Below are 12,698 nucleotides of genomic sequence, written 5' to 3'. Positions count from 1 at the left end.
CTGCTGCCACCTCTGCCCCAGCCTCAGCCTGCCCTGGTGAGATGTTTTTAGCCCTGCATATGTCCCATTTTGGTCTGACAGCTTTGTGCCTGGGACATCAGGAAGGTAAAACCCCAGCTCAGACTGGAGCAGTATTAGTGCTTTGGAGGAAAGGGAAGAGAAGAGGGACTGCAGGCTGGTCAGGTGGCAGCCTTACTCCTTACATGAAGGACTGCAGGAGGATGGCTAAAGAAAGAGTGTGTCATGCTGAAGAGCTGGAGACTGAGGTGCAGCAGTGGGGAGTGCTGGGATGTTGGTGCTGGACAGGTGGTCTGGAAGGGTCAGATGGGGGGGGGGAGAAAGAAATCCTGGGAGCCCTTCAGCTTTTTTGTGCCTTTGGGGCAAGTCGTTCTATCAACACCAGGCCAGGCTAAAGGACCAAGAAATGGGACCTGTATATCCTAGCTGTTCCTCAAAACCTCTTGAGAAGACTCCGGTCTTGATGATGCTCTCCCACATTGGTCACCACCAACTCATTTGCAGCTTGTGCCACACAGGATGAAGGTTCCCTGTCCTTGAACTGCACCAGCAACCACAGAGAGCTTTAACATGACAAAGGCCTGGAAGGACCTCCTGGAAGGACAAGGCGGCAGAAACCAGGGATCAAATGAGGTGTGTGGAAGCCAAACATTCACCTGCAGGAGTCACATCCTCAACAGTGTTAAATAACTCCTTTTTAAAACAAGTTAGTACAGCACCAAGGGTGGAAGGTGGTTAGATGCTGGGTTATCGTATGCTTACAGAAGTTTTTAATGGTATTTCTGCACTGAAATGTAGACATGGGCTGAGTGAACAGCCTCTAGTCAAATAAGAAGATTAAAAAATACTTGAGAACTTGATTCAAGTCTGCAAGCCCACAACAGTAGCACTGTCCCACTACGGTGATCGTACGCTTGTCCAGCTGCGAAACAAATGAAGTGAATGTGGATCCTGCTCCCACAGGCAGTTGTAAAACTTCTTTTGATTAAAAATTTTCCTACTTGCTGATTTACTCTTTGCATTTCTACAGTATATAGAGCTCCCCCATGGGAACAGGGCTTCCTTGCCAGGCCTTGCACAAACATCAAATGAGATGGTCACTGTCTCAAAGAGCCTCCAGTCTTAAAGCAATAGAAAGTGAAAAAAGAATGACAAGCGCTTCAGGAATCAGCTGTACTTAGCAAAATTTAAAGTTGCTGGTTTTTGCCAAGCTGCTTGGCTATCTGGATAATCCTAATGAATGCAAAGTATTTCGAAACAGTTTTCAATTTCACTTGCTATAGGTGGAGTTGGTAGAAAAATACTTTGTATTTTTAATCTGTGGGAATGGTTTCTTTACTACTTAGAAGGAGATTTTTAAAACTCACTGGCAACTTTGGGTACCTCAAGTTTCTGATGCCTTCACAAAGACACCAACTAGAGGCCTGTTTTTTTTAGAAAGCACTGAGACATGCTGATCTCCCCTTGAGCGAACTGATCTGACATCAGTGTTCTGAAGTTGCGCTTTTTTGGCAGAGAGGCCCAAGGTATAAGCCTTGTGGGAGGCATCACTGCAGGAGGTGAAATACAGGGGCACATGTGCTGGGACCAAAGCTTCCTCACTGATGAAAGGGCGCAATCCTTGCAAGCACACTGTGTCTGCATGTCTTCTGTGGGCTAAACCATGTGCACAGGTTTCTAAATAGTCTTGGAGACTTTTGATGTAATCATTCAGCAAGAGAAGTAGTGCTCATGCCTTCAGAGGCACAGGCATCTATATCTCTTAGGACCCAGATCTAAGGGGTACAAATCTCAGCGTTCAAAGGCAAAGGACCAGCTTTGCTCCTTCAGAGGCTGCAATTCAATTTCAGGCCTCTATTCATAATTTAGCCCCTAGAGGGGGCAGAGAACCACTCTGTGTCTGCATGGGTCATACTGACATCAGTACCCCTTTCTGACCTGAAATTGGGGTGCTTGCTCCCCTGCAGGCTGGGGAACACCCTCCTGAGGAATACAGAAGGAGAGCACATCTAGTGAGGTCACTGATCTTGGCACTGGGAAATGTTTGACTTGCTCTGCAATGTAAAATACAGGTTTCCAGAATGCCAAAAAGGTAATTTAAATGTTAAAACATTTGTGATTGCATAAATTACATGTATTATTCCAACTGAATTGTAGTGGGATTAATCTGACCTTAATAGAATACTACTAATAATTTATATTATTATCTTTAATAATATTAATTCTGCTTAATTTTTTCCATTTACTTTGTTCATTTAAGGGCAGCTCCACTGAGTTCTGGAGCACTTAGCTCTTGGTGTGCAGCAGTCACTTACCATTTACACAAGTGGGGATTCCACTAGGCGATTTTCAGAGAAATAAAGATCATCTTTTAGTGAAAAGAATTTTTAAAAATATATAGTATTAAATGAGTAGATATTAATGTGTCATATTTAGAATATAAAACAACCCATAATCTGTTCTGAAGTCTCTTCCACCTAAACATATACTTTTTCCCTTCTAGAGGAATCTTTTATTCTGCTGTTTAACTTATTAGGCATTACCATTCTTACTGTTAAAATAAAATTGTTAAGATCATAATGTCAGGGAAATAAAAACCTTGGCAGTATGATAGTGTCTTCTGAGCAGAGCATCACAGTTTGTTGGTGATGAATTAGAATTGCGCATTTCATTAGAATTTATATCACAAGCCAAGGAATGAAGCATTATTTCATTAAGTATCTTGAAATTTCCCCAACCTAATGAAGCTGTCAAAATTCTATTAATAAAGCACTGGAAATATTTATTTGTTTGTTTGTTTGTATGTATTTGCCATTATTTAATGTTGTATTTGCAATTTGTTCATTTATGAGCACAGGCAAAAAGTCACAGAAGGAAGAATAGCATTTGGGTACTTCCGGGGAGACGAATGGCCAGAGTATGGGACGGCAGCGAGGAATTGCAGGATGGCAGTGAGGAATTCCCGGCTGCCAACACCACCGAGGTATCTGAGCTCGCACCCTGGACAACTCAGGAGCTTCTCTTCTCTGCTGGGAGCATGGGGCTATTAGCTCTACTTTGCGGGAGGGGTGAAGCCTCATTCAGAAGTGATTTACTGTTAAAAATCACTAATTGCTGCACACTATTATTCTCCAGTACTATAAATATACAGAGGCTCATCCATTCACCCGGCATCACGCCTGGAAAGCCGAATCGCAGGCAGCCGGGCACAAAAAAGGCCACGAGCCTGCACAGCCCCTCTGTGACACGACCCTGCTGCTGGGAAATACCTGGTGCCTTCGGATTAACACGCAGGTGCGCAGGGAAGGAATGCGCCTCGGTTTGCGGAAGCTGATCCTGCAAGGGAGCCCAGCGCGCCCCCGTCAACGTGGAGAGCTCCACCCTGCCGACTCCTTTTTAAAATTTGGCCTTTTCTGACTTAGCCAGTTTTGCCACCTCATTTCCTTAGTTTGTCTTTAGCAAACTTAGCAAATGCTAAGTTTTACTGAACGATATTCAGTGAGGATCTTGGGTTTTCTGCCAGGTGTACAATTTGCTTGCGGGCAGCTCAAACTAGCCAGTTTACCCAAGATGGGTTTGCAGTTTTGACGGAATTATAAAAGAAAATAATATGTTGACTTTTGGATCAGGATCTTCATCTTGAATAACCCTGCAGAACTTTATGGGCCATTCTCAGAGGTGATGTCCAACCGAGGTGACGCAGCATGAAAGGTTTTACTGGCATATACCCAGCATATGCCCTTTACTTACATGGGTGAAACCACAAGTGAATAATTCAGAGCACCCCAGATGAGTGCTAATAAACTTAATTATACTGTATCACTCAGTCATGTATTTAACCTATTCTATTTGTTGCAGTAAAAATATTTAGGAAATTTTTCAATACCTTGACCCCCTGTCCCATGGCCCCCATAAAACATTTCAAATGTGTTAGAGTGATGCAAAGAGACAACTTACATACACCTTGCAAACTGAAGCTTAAGGACCATCTCTCCTGTACATCTGGCTTTTTATGTTGCTCCAGAGTAACAAGAAGTCTCCAGAGTTTATTGCTGTGTTAATCTGGCTTCACAGCTACTTGCTTCACTCCAACAAAGTAGCACAAGCACTCAGAAATGCGGCCTTGCGTTTGTGACTATGCTTTGGGTGACCACAGGAGCAGGACACAATCTTGAAAGAAGACAGATTTTTTATGAGGAATTTGGGAGAAAAAACCACACAAACAGCCATGCCTAATAAACCATCAGTTATAAAGTATAACGTCATAAGAGACCATTCATTGTAAAATATATTCTTCAAGTGAAATGTATATATAGGAGTTTAGAGAGTTTTAATTATATAGGAAGTTTGCAGGGTCTGCATTATTCTGTTAATAGGATCTTGAGGAAAAAAAAGGAAGGTCTGTCACAATGTGTTAAATTTGTTACAGGATGAATTTTTAAATTAGTTTTAACTAATAAAATTAATTAATGAATTTGCAAATACACACCCAGGACATGTATTTGATATTCAAAAAGTAGATGCAAAGATTTTGCAGAGAATACCCTTTAACAAAGAGATTGTACGCCTGCCTGAAGTACAAAATTCAACAAAGCCATAACTACGGATCCCTAAATAGTGATTTCCATAATTACATAATTAAAGCAGAAAGACTCAATTTAAGGCATGCAAATATTCTTAATTCTGCTCTGTCATGACACTCTAAAAAAAAAGACAGATGAATCTGATTATGAGCCCAGAAAGCTGCAATTCCTCTATAATATTCAGATCATCATTGCATGCTACAGCAGAGCAGAGTTAGGATTTCCTGTGTGAACTGCATGCACTTCTTTTAAGTATAACTTTAACTTTCAATTTCTTTCATTTATACTGCTCAGTGTGAGGATAACTGCAAATCATTCTAATCTAATTTACTCCAAAATAGTGATGATACATCTCTCAATATAAAGTCCTTTTCAACATTACATCTCTCTAGAAATATCAATACTGTGTACTATTTTTCAACTAAAGTGGGAACTCAACCTTTTCTGTCTGAAGAACATTTTGTATCGTTTTCTAATCTTATAGCTCCTAATGTGTGGATCAAAAATCCACATGTGCTGGGAGCACATCTTCAGTTATACCCCAGCATGCGACCCTGATGTGTGTAACCTGTATACACGTGCCAACCCCGAACATTTCCTGAGGGTAAAACTCAGGCTGCCTAGTGGACTGCACCCAGGGGCTTCACCCACGCAATGAGATGTTTTCCTCCAATCTGGCACGTTTTGCAGACAGGGAATAGTTGTTTGAGCTCTACTTGCAGCCCCAGCACCAAACATTGCCCCAGTGAGGGGACGGTGGACTCCAAGCATCTTCCTTCCACAGAGATATATGGCCAGGCTCTTTCAGCTGTTGCCCCATCCCACGGAACCAAAAGCTGGGATTTGCTGGCATTGCGCCACCGAATGAAGGTAGGCAGGATTCTTGCGCTGTGAGTCGGCTGGTGCATCATACGTTCGAGGTACAAGGGAGCTCCGTGCTGTAACAATAGATCTCTCACCGTCAGCAGAAGCATCTTGTATGGTCATGAAAGAGTGGCTATGAGGTACCCCATGCCTTGTGATTTTATTCCTTTTTAGTTTGCTTTGGAGAGTGTGGTGTTTATACAACCTTAATACTTTTAAAGCCGAAGGGTTTTTTGTATATGTAATATAGGTACTCTCACGCTTACCAATGGCACATGCTCCTTCATTTGCTCCTGAAGTCCAGCCACTTCTTAAGACGCACACAGCTCCGGTCTCTTCACAAAATCACTTAGAGCCGGGCGAGCAAAGCATCACATATACCCAAAATCACATGTTCGGTTCAGCAGTCAGAAAGCGATTGCTTACACTGGAGTTTCCCAAGGGCTGGAGCTTATCATCACCACCCTTGCAAAAATTGTGGTGGAGTCCAGAAGAGAGCATGCCACTTGCCTGCATGACACAGAGGACAACCTGTGCAGCCACACAGCACCCTCCACCAAGCTGGGGCACTGCTGAGTGCCGAGCAGGGCTGCTGGTGCTGCCGGCTCTGATCCTGCTGCTTTTCTTTGGGGGTCTCCCAAGCGAGTGCGCAGCAGCTGTGATCCCAATTTCCTTTCAAGGTAAAATTAGCTCCTATGATGGTTGAGTGCACGTGCTCAGATTTACAGCACCGTCACAGAGAACAGACATATAGCCCAAAACGTGTCAGTAAAAAATATTGGGCTCTGCTTAAGGGATTTTAGCGTATCCTGCCTGGAGTGCTTTGTGCTGACCCGCTTTGTGCCCGGGTGCGTTCGTACCATGCTTGGCCTAGCAAAGCACTTTGCATGGAAATGCTGGGCTACTGCAGCCAGCTGCATTTGGACGTGTCAAATGCTCCCTGGTGCATAAGGCTGGGTCAGGCCCATAGTGAGGAAGAGCATGGGATACGGGCACAAGCATGGAGCAGGCGCTCCAAGGGCGTGTGGGAAGGCACTCAATGCATAGAGGGGAGAAACAAGAGGCAAGGCGTGATCCAAACAGAGCTGAGCATAAAGACTGTGATTTCTGAAGAGATTTTGAAACAAATAAAGAACTTGTAAATTATTATGCTAGAGGAAAAACTACTGGACCTAAAACTGCGCTTTTTAAGGGTTTCCACTCCGTTCCACACAGTTTGTTATTCAGGGCATTACTGGTATCAGCCCACAGCAGAAAGTCTCAGTCTCTGTTGGATATAAGAACAAAATTAATATTGTTGCAGACCCCTCAACAGGGTCTCCATGCACTGCCAGTGAGTGCTCAGAGCATGAATGGATCCCAGCAAAGGAGAGTATGAAGAAGAAGGTATTGTGAGCAGGTCAGTGCTGACAAGGACAGATATAATCTAATGCTTTCTATGGTGTAACTTTTGACAAACATTTCTGATGAGTTTTAACACCTCAGAGTGAAGTAAATAGTACTGAGGTCAGGAAGAGTGAAGTTTTTTATTTTTCTTTTTCTGGTCTCACAAGTATCTTTGCAGATATGGGTGATATATAAATAGTCATTTTGCCATTTCCTGACTGTGGTTTGCCTACTCTACCTTATTTATGGCAGCATACTAGAAATATTCAGCATTCTAGCATGTCGCGTGCACCAGCTCAGGGCTTGACTTCAGCATTTCAGATGCAGAGTTCAAACTTTGGGGCAGGTGCCAAAGCAAAAAGGGATCCCACGCTTCCTGTCAGGACAATCGCTGGCGCAGATGCATGAGTAGTATTAAGGGGATCAGGAGCGCTAGACTTATTTCTTGAACAGACTGCTGTCATTAATTTACTCCTCCAGACTATTGAACAGGTACCCCAGGAAGAGGATCCTAGCTGGAAACAGAGTACAGCTGCCTAATGCGGAATCCTAATCCTTTAACAGGTCTTGCGTCCAGTATGTCATAGCTTTACCCTTGGCCGCACTTCTGCAAAATGGAGCTCCTTGTGTAACCTGGTTTCAAGGGGCTAAATGATATCTCCTTTGGACTACAGCCCTCTCCTGTTACTAACATAGTTGACAGATAACTCAAGAAGTCTACGCTGCAATATATTCCCAGGGCACTCCATCCTCTTCTGATAAATGTTGTCAGGATGGCGACAGTCATACAGAATAGAAACTGTTTATGCTGCTTGCCTTAAAAGATGCTAGAATACATGCAAATACCGTATGTTGAAAGAATGTCAGACTTGCAAAACTGGTTCTCTTATGTGTATTATGACAATTTTTAATCATATTATCACATCAGTTTATGACACCCAGGACCCTACTTCCTTAGGTACACCGGAGGAACCAGGCTCAGTGAATGAGGATTGCACTGAGCATTTGTCTTCACCTTGGTCATTTGATTTGTAGCCCCAGGTCCCATTTATAGATCACATCCATGTTTGCAGTGACTGCTGAGCTTCCTTGCAAATGGGAGGAGTATTGTTATCACCCTATTTTACAGACAGGAAAACAGACAAAAGCCATTAAGTTATCAGTGACAGGGCTCACGCTGAAAGGATGCTGGGGTCCCCAGTGCAATTCAAGGCTTCCACGCTGGAAATCTTGAGGTAGTGCTGAGCACCTGTTGTGTGCACTGGCTGCAGCCAAAGCTGTGTTGCCTTGGCAGCTTTACAAATAAAGTCTCAGGTCTGACTCAAAAAAAGCAGGGTACACACACAGCTGTAAAGCTTATGGACTATGTTACTCCTCGGCAGCAGCTAGGGTAGGGTTGAACCTCGCTGAGTAACGTTAGCCATTAAAATGCTTGTCAGTCATTATATTTGTCATTATAGAAATAGTTGGAGTGATCTCTGAAGCTCACTGATTCACAGCAGGACTGCATGGGACACTCCTGCACAACCGTGCAAACAGGTATATTCCTGAGGGACTGTCAGCCCGTTCAAGGAAGACTGGCAGTGGTTAACAAGGAGATACTAAGAAGTAAGAGTAGCTGGAGAGCAGGGCAGTGCTCTTTTCTCCCTGAAGTCAGCCCCAGGTAAGCAAAAAAGGGGGAAGAAGCCACAATAATGATGCCCGCCTGCAAAGGATGTTAACGCATTTCCACGTGATATTTTGGGGAACTCGCACCATCCTGCGAACAGAAGATTAAGGGTTCTGTAATTATATCACTGACGAAGTGAGGGATATATGGTCTGGTCTGCCTTCTGTGGGAAAAGGACTGGGAACTGGAATAACAAGAGAAAGGAAATAGATCTTTTTGTTTTCTTTCTTTCTTTTTTTTTACAGAAAATTGGTATTGAAACATGGTGGGGAGATTCCCTCTGCTGCAATATGCCTATCAGTCATTACCACCCAGTTCATGTTTAAAGGCACTACAGAAGAGAGCATATGGCTTTTCCCAGTTTCTAGTCACTGACAATACAGAACTTTTCAAGGCTATAGCAAAAAAATTTCACCAGTCAGGATGTACAAGCCCACTGAATCCTACTAGAATGATAGGCTGGCACTGCTTAAGTGTTTATCCATAACATGCAGGAGAAAAGGCTACCTTATCACGAGGGATTTCAGCCTGAGTGACATGATGGTTATTTCATGCTGCCAGTATTGAAATGTCCTTGGAATTTCTTAGACATAATCAATAGAAATTTCCTAACTCAAAATGCTCTCTCAAACTGTAGAAATTCTGTATTAGACTTCATCTTGACAGATGAAAATTGGCTGTTCTTTAAGTGGAGGTAATCACAATTTGATTATATTTGTTATGTGCAAACAGAATAAATTCCAAGTTTAGCAGTATAAACACTTGCTGATTTTGAAGGGTCAGTTTCACAAAAACAATCATGAGCCAAATCCCCCGGGAAGAAGATTTTAAATAGAGAAGTCTGAGCAAGAATTGGGAGCTCTCTAAGAACTGTTCATGTAGGGGCCCCCATGCCCGAGCCCCATAGCTGGCCATCCAAGTCTTAACAGCCAAGCCAGTTCACAAGGCCAGTGAAAGGAAAAAAAAAAAAAGGATGGTGGAAACACCATCCTTCTCTACCCACAGTTAAAAGAAATGGGAGCAGGCTTGGTGAAGAGAGCTGAAAAAGCCTGAAGAGCTGTAATATAGGCCTTACAGAGGAAAGAAAGCCCCAAAGAGAAGGAAAAGGGAAAATCTACCTACGTAGGTAATGAAAATATGACAACAGCAGGCTCTTTAGTCTAGCAGTCAATGTTGTAAAGATATCAAACAGGACCAAAGTAAATTTAGGCTAGTAATGAGTCACAGCTTTGTTTTTTAGCAGCAAAGGTGATTAATGGCTGGCCAGCTTACCATGAATTGTGATGGATTCTCCATCGCTGAACGTGTTTAAATCAATGCTGGATTTTCAAGGACATAGTTTAAAGTTACATATGAGCAGCCTTATTAAAAAATTGTTGTGCGGTAAAACATTTTACACCATCATACTCATGAGAGACCACATCCTTCACCCAGAGACTTGCAGAGCAGGAGCCTAGATGTTGGTTTTTAATTTTACAAATTTTTGTCGGCTGTGACGTGGAATCTGTTATATCAATTGAGACTTCTAATGCTTTTTTCCCTTCCTCTTTGAAGACGTTGCCAAGGCTCTGTAGGCCCGTTAGTGGGGATGAACACAGCCCAAGCTGCAGGCCTGGTTTCTTTGTCAAGGAAGGTAAAACGAATAGAGAAGTAAAGTTTTGTATTTACTTAAAAGTAAGTGTTATAAATGACTGGTTGGGCCATTAGACAAAATGTTATTTACACCTCTTGCATCTACCAGTACACACAGTGTTTGTGGACAAGGCAGAAATGTCAGCACACAACTCTCTTTCTTCTTACTTGACTAAGTTTAAAAGGGCTAGTATGCCCTACGCTTCAAACCTCCCCAGACAAGGACAGCCAGGAAAGGCTCCTTGGAGGTGTAGAGATATTTTTCTCCCCTGCACCACCTCTGACTTCAGGACTGAGGGCAGTGAAGAGGTTTCCAAGAAAGCTCTTGAGGCCACCTTCACATGGAGAATTACCACGGAGCAATGAAATCTTCTGCTCCAGGAGATCCCGTAGTTCCCATGTAAGCAACCCCAGCCATGGCTCAAGCCTCCAAGCAGCCCCAAAGAAATATATATTGTTCTTACAGCTGAGCTCAATTTGTTGCATCCTTCCTACATCTTTGTGTGTTTTTTCCAAAAAATGTTTTGCTTTCTGTAGCTCCCCAGAGCAAGAAGTCTCAAAGGCAGAGGAACTTCACTTGGGTAAATTAGCATTCCTAAACATTACTGCATTTCTCCTCTAGCCAATTCCTCGTTTTGCAGACATAATGTTTGCCTTCATATTCTGTAAACTTTGCATCAAAATTGTACTTTTTTTCAAACCTTCCTCAGACTGTTTTATTATACTTAGTTATACACCCTATTTTGTTTTAATCTTGTCCACAGGGGAGATAGCGCTGGATTCCTTTCTGTTCTTCTTCACATGCCAGATGCTGGGAGTGAGAGAGCCTTACAAGTGCTTTTTGCATCTTGACTTTTTGCATCATTTCCAAGCTCATTTGAAAAACATCTTTCCTTGTCTAACTTTTCTATTGATTCCCTTGCCCCTTTGTTTCTATTTAGCTCTGTAATCATATTATCTGATTGTACAACATTTTGGAATGAAATCTGCATGAAAGATATTAAGAAAAATAAATTTGTATTTTGCAGTATCTTTGAAGTGATCTTTAGTCCATGTAACAAGAATAAAATCAGTATTAGAACAAATTTTAGCTTTGTGGTACTCCTGGGAAGGAGGGTTTCACGGGCTGGGGCAGCAAAATCTGTGAGTTCAGATTATTTTATTAATGCTATTAATAATGATTTTTGGCAGTGCTTCATAAGGGAGAGAAAAAAGACAGGTATGCACAAGATGTAATTATGTTTATAGTTAATGCTGTGTGTTTTTCATGGAAAAAAAAAGTGCCGCATTTTTGTTGAATAAAACAGCAAACTTCGCAAAGCAGCACGGAGTGTCATGAACATGTATCCTCCTAACAAGCTCTATAGCAGCCAGAGACGATGACAGGCTGAGCTTCACAACAGGAGATGGAGACTTTCCCATTTCGCATTATTGCCAAGAGACCCTCACCCTGCACTGCTATGCTCAGGGCTGGGGAAGGTGCCTTGGGCATTGCCGTGCTAGCTGCTAGGCTCTGCCGTTGAGTGGGTCCCTGCCTCCATGGGAACACCCGGGCCACAGCAGAGGGTCAATGAGAGCACCTGAAATGCTGATGACTTTCACCCGAGGAAAATGGATGCTGAGGCTCTCAGAGGTGTCCTCCCAAGCCCTGGTGCTGCTGACCTGTCTGTGCTAGGTCACTCTGTGAGATGGTGAGGGGGCTGCAGAGCTCCTTGCTGTCCTCTGAGCCTGGGGAAGATTGCTTTTGCTGGAGTTAAAATGAGGCCTGTTACTGAAAGCAAGCTGATAGACTTCAGGTCTTCAGGTAACGTAAGGAAGAGTGGGAGGTGGAGTGGGCTTAAGGCAGGAGGAAGCAGATAAAGAAATGGGGTGGGATTGGAGCTGGGGTGGCTGAGAGGTGGTGTCCCATGGGGCATGTAGGCAGGATGAGGCAAAGAAAGAAGTGTTTGGGAAAGGCTATCAGGAGGGAGAACTGGAAAAGAGGCTGTGGATGATCAGCAAGAAAAGAAAAAAAGGAGAGAATGGAGTTGCCTTGGGAGCAAGGGAGATAGAGGAAGGATGAGGAAAATAAAGGACCCTGGGGCGGCCTGCAGATGAGAGCATGAGGTTGAGGCTGGAGGAAAGCAGACCCACAGCATGCACACTGTTGCCCAAAAGCAGTAACTCTGCCACTCCACGCAGTGAGGGTACCTTTTTGCAGAGCTTCCCCAGTCCGGGGGTTAATTTGTATGGGGCCAAGTAGGGGGCTGGCAGATGCAGATCCTCTCAATGCAAAAGGAAGGGCATGTTACTCAGGCAGGAGGCTTAAAATATTGCACGATCTTTCCTGTAGGGTAAACTGGGACTGCTGGGCTGTAGAGCATTTATTTCAGTTTAAAACAATTTTCTGCAAAAGGTGAGGAGATGCCAAATAGAGGTTTGGGACTAAAATGACAGCCCCTGCCTTAAAAGAAGGGTATGCTGCGCTAGGAAGGGGAGAAAAATCATAGAATCATAAGGTTGGAAGGGACCTCTGGAGATCATCTAGTCCAACACTCAACATAGCC

Source organism: Rhea pennata, chromosome 18, assembly GCF_028389875.1.
Source record: "Rhea pennata isolate bPtePen1 chromosome 18, bPtePen1.pri, whole genome shotgun sequence".
NCBI classification, from domain to species: Eukaryota; Metazoa; Chordata; class Aves; order Rheiformes; family Rheidae; genus Rhea; species Rhea pennata.
Note: the sequence above shows the minus strand (reverse complement) of the source record.